Source organism: Mandrillus leucophaeus, unplaced genomic scaffold (genome assembly GCF_000951045.1).
Source record: "Mandrillus leucophaeus isolate KB7577 unplaced genomic scaffold, Mleu.le_1.0 Scaffold4, whole genome shotgun sequence".
Taxonomy (NCBI): Eukaryota; Metazoa; Chordata; class Mammalia; order Primates; family Cercopithecidae; genus Mandrillus; species Mandrillus leucophaeus.
The window spans coordinates 201,018-205,238 of NW_012104253.1; the positions used below are offsets into that span (position 1 = coordinate 201,018).

The following is a 4,221-nucleotide window of genomic DNA, read 5'->3' on the forward strand; positions in this document are numbered from 1 at the left end:
GGAGCTAGAAGGGGCCATTATGATTTGATTGAGCCATTTGGGAATAAGTAGCAAATATAATGACCCTTCACTCCTAAATGCTTCAGCCGACCTCTCCTAAGAACAACAGCGTATCACCAAAGCCAGCAAACACAGCAGTGAGACCACAGTACTGTCTACAGTCAGTCCTTAATTAAATGTCACCAAGTGTTCCAGTAGTGTCCTGGAGAACAATTTTCCTTAAGTCTGGATCCAATGGCATTTAGTTGTCATGTTTTTTTCACTTCTTTTATTCTGGAACAGCAACCCCCGTGTGTCTACCAGGACACTGACGTTCCTGAACAGTAGAGACATGATATATACAGATACAAGATCATGTGTTTTATTAAATGTTTTCCTTTATTTTTTATTTACTTTTTTTTTTGTTCTGAGACAGAGTCTCTGTCGCCCAGGCTGGAGTGCAGTGGCATAATCTCGGCTCTGCAACCTCCACCTCCCATGTTCAAACAATTCTCTTGCCTCAGCCTCCCAAGTAGTGGGGACTACAGGCGTGTGCCAGCATGCCCAGCTAATGTTTGTATTTTTAGTAGAGACGGGGTTTCACCAGGTTGGTCAGGCAGGTCTTGAACTCCTGACCTCAAGTGCTCTGCTCACCTCAACCTCCCAAAGTGCTGGGATTACAGGCATGAGCCATTGCGCAGAGCCAAGTTTCACTCTTGTCACCCAGGCTGTAGTGCAATGGTGCAGTCTCCACTCACTGCAATCTCTACCTCCCAGGTTCAAGCGATTCTCCTGCCTCAGCCTCCCGAATAGCTGGGATTACAGGCACCCGGCACCACACCCCACTAATTTTTGTATTTTTAATAGAGACGGGGTTTCATCATACTTGCCAGGCTAGTCTTGAACTCCTGACCTCAAATGATCCACCCACCTCAGCCTCACATTATAGATGTGAGCCACCGCGCCCAGCTCACATCCCCGCCGCCAACTGTCTTTTTTTTTTTTGAGACAGAGTCTCGCTCTGTCGCCCAGGCTGGAGTGCAGTGGCACATCTCGGCTCACTGCAATCTCTGCTTCCCAGGTTGAAGTAATTCTCCTGTCTTAGCCTCCCGAGTAGCTGGGACTATAGGAGCAAACCACCATGCCCGGCTAATTTTTGTATTTTTATTAGAGATGGGGTTTCACATACTGGTCACATTGGTCTCAAACTCCTGACCTCAGATGATCCACCCACCTCGGCCTCCCAAAGTGCTGGAATTACAGATGTGAGCCACCGCGCCCGGCCCACATTTCCCCTTTTATAAGGACACCAGTCATGTTGGATTAGGGGCCTGCCCTCCTCTAGTATGACCCCACTTTAATCACATCTGCAAAGACCCTAGTTCCAAATAAGGTCCTAACTGGGGTTAGGACTTCAACATATGAATTTTGGGGGCACACAATTCAATCCCTAACAGGGAAGCCCAGGAGGAAGCCTGGATGGGAGGAGAGAGCAGTCCGCGTATTCAGTCCCTTCCCGTCTCCTCATTTCCAGCCGAAGGGGCATCTGTCCTGACTGCTCTCCTGGTTGCTCCCACCAGGCAGCCCCTGTCAGATGCCATCCCTGCCCCTTGTCCCTTTGGCTTCTCTCTGTTCCTAGTCTCTAGGTGCCCTGACATCCTTGGTTTGTTTCCAGATCCCTATTCACCCATCTTGCCCTTTCATTCAAGTCTCCTTCAATCCCTCTGGGGGGAATCCTATTTCTTTTTCTTTTCTTTTTTTGACACAGAGTCTCACTCTGTCACCCAGGCTGGAGTGTAGTGGTACGATCTCGGCTCACTGCAACCTCCGCTTCCCAGATTCAACTGATTCTCCTGCCTCAGCCTCCTGAGTAGCTGGGATTACAGGCACCCATCATTATGCCTGGCTAATTTTTGTATTTTTAGTAGAGATGGGGTTTCACCATGTTGGCCAGGCTGGTCTCAAACTCCTGACCTCAGGTGATCCCACCTCCTCAGCCTCCCAAAGTGCTGGGATTATAGGTGTGAGCCCCTGCGCCTGGCCTGGGAAGCCTATTTCTTGCTGGAATCCTAGATGATTCAACTGGTTAAACTACATAAGGGCTGTTGGCTCATGTAGGCACCCAGATGAGCAGGCTGTGGTTGCCCTTAAGCTTCCAGACTCTACACTGGGGTCTCCATGTCCCTGCAGGTTTCTTGGCTCTGCCTCCCAGTATCTGCATGGCTGTGTGGCTGGAGGTCAGTCTGGCTCCCTCTGTAGAAGCAGAAATGGCCAGAGCAGTTCCAGATGTTGTATCTGTGGTCCCCACTGTCCAGCAAGGGAAGCTTGTCCCCCCAGACATCAACAATGCTCCAGGTTTCACTTGGATTCCACCTCCCACGGTTACCAGCCCACCCTGGATCCTTGTCTGTGGCCAGAAGAATGTCGGGCACTGCTTGGCTTAGGCCCACCGCACCCCCCCCAGGAACACGCTGCAGCAGGCTGGGGATGGGCATGCAGGCTGGGGCGCCCCAATCCTCTCTGGTGTTCTTTGAGTCCACAAGCCCTCCTCTTTGGGGTGGCACCTCTACCCCCAGAGGCAGGGGTGGTATATGGGAGATACCTCCATGCTCCCGCCCTCCTCTCCTATTGCTGAACTTCTCCAGGATGAGTTCTCCTCCAGGGACCCCACTTTCCCCCACCCCCACCCCGGCCGGCTTCCTTTTTCCCTCCCCCAGCAGCCCTGCCACCTGTCTACTGAGGAAGCACAGCTGTGGGCACTGTTCCCACTGTTTTCTTTCTCTCTCAGCAGATCTCTCTGTCCCTGAGGATTTGCAATGATCTTTGGGAGGAGAGGGTCACTCGCATCCTCCCAACTCAGCTCCATGTTGGCCAACTGGGACCACATGCCTCGGGCAACGTCCAAGGGAAAGGCGATCTGGGGGCAAGAGGCATGGATTCGGGCACCTCCAGCAGAGGCTGACTTCCAGCCACGGCCCCCACCTGTGCAGAGGGAACGTCCAGACCCGTGGAAACAGGAGGAGGGCAGAGCTGGTGGTGGGAGGGTTGCATTCAATTGTCCCAACAGAAAGTCCTGATTGTGCTGTTCAGCTCAGCTCTGCAGGGCAGACCCAGACCCTGAGTACGGAAATGTGCGAATGGAGATATCACTGCAAAGGGCTTAGGTCATATTGAAAAGGAAAAGCGCAGCCTTCAGAGAGAAGATGGGGTTGGGGGGGGCGGCGAGCTGAACCTGGTGGTCTGGTGGCTCCATCGTTTTCAGCCCCTGTGGTTCCCGTCTTCACAGAACCTCAGCAGTCAGGCCATGCAGCACAGAGCACTGCCCACCATCTCTCGTGAGCAGCAGCCAGAGCAGGTGCAACCCATGTCACAGATGGGGAAGCTAAGAGGGGACTTTCACGCGGGGCCTCGGCTCAGATCTCACACTGCCCCACCTCTGTCGTCGCTGCAGTACGTGAGGAGACGAAGGCTTCCACCAGGTTCCAGCTCTGGAGTCTGGCCTCAGGGAGAGGCTGTCAGCAACGTCTGCAGCAGCTTCCATCTATCGATTCCTTCCAGAAGCTGCTGAACACACAGGCTCCTGCCAACAGACATCAATCTCCATCTCCTTTTCCGGGACTGCACATCAACCCAGTCTCACTTCCAAACGCTGATGAATCCCTGCTGTTCTTGCGGATGCCAGCTGTCATTCTGGAAAGTACGTGTTTCCTGTGGCTGCTGCACCACAGCACCACACACTGGGGGCTCAGGATGAAAGGGATTTATTCTCTCTCTCAGTTCTGCAATGAAGCCTGGAACCAAGATGTCAGCAGGGCTGGCTCCCTCGCTCCGGTTTCTGTGGTTCCACCGGCCCTGGGTGCTCCTGGACTTGCAGCTACGTCCCTCCAGCCTCTGCCTCCACCTCATCTGCTCTTCCCTGCTGTGCGTCTGTGTCTTTGAGGGCCCCACCCCAAATCCAGGAGGCGCTCATCCCGAGACCAGCCTGGGCAACAGAGTGAGACTTTGACTCTAAAACAAATGAAAATTTTAAAATTAGCAAGGTGTGGTGGTACACACCTGTAGTCCCAGCTACTTGGGGAGCCTGAGGCTGTGGTGGTGAGCCAAGATAGTGCCACTGCACTCCAGCTTGGGTGACAGAATGAGGCCCTATCTAAAAAAAAGAAAAAAAGAAAGAAAGAAAAAGAAAAGCCGGGCGCGGTGGCTCACGCCTGTAATCCCAGCACTTTGGGAGGCCGAGGCGGG

At 53.2% G+C, this 4,221-nt stretch overlaps 1 protein-coding gene across 1 annotated transcript in view; it reads right to left on the reverse strand.

The window, feature by feature from the left end:
• LOC105547973 (kinesin light chain 1-like) overlaps positions 1 to 4,221 on the reverse strand; it is a 167,888-nt gene that overhangs the window by 104,540 nt on the left and 59,127 nt on the right. The window lies entirely within an intron of this gene.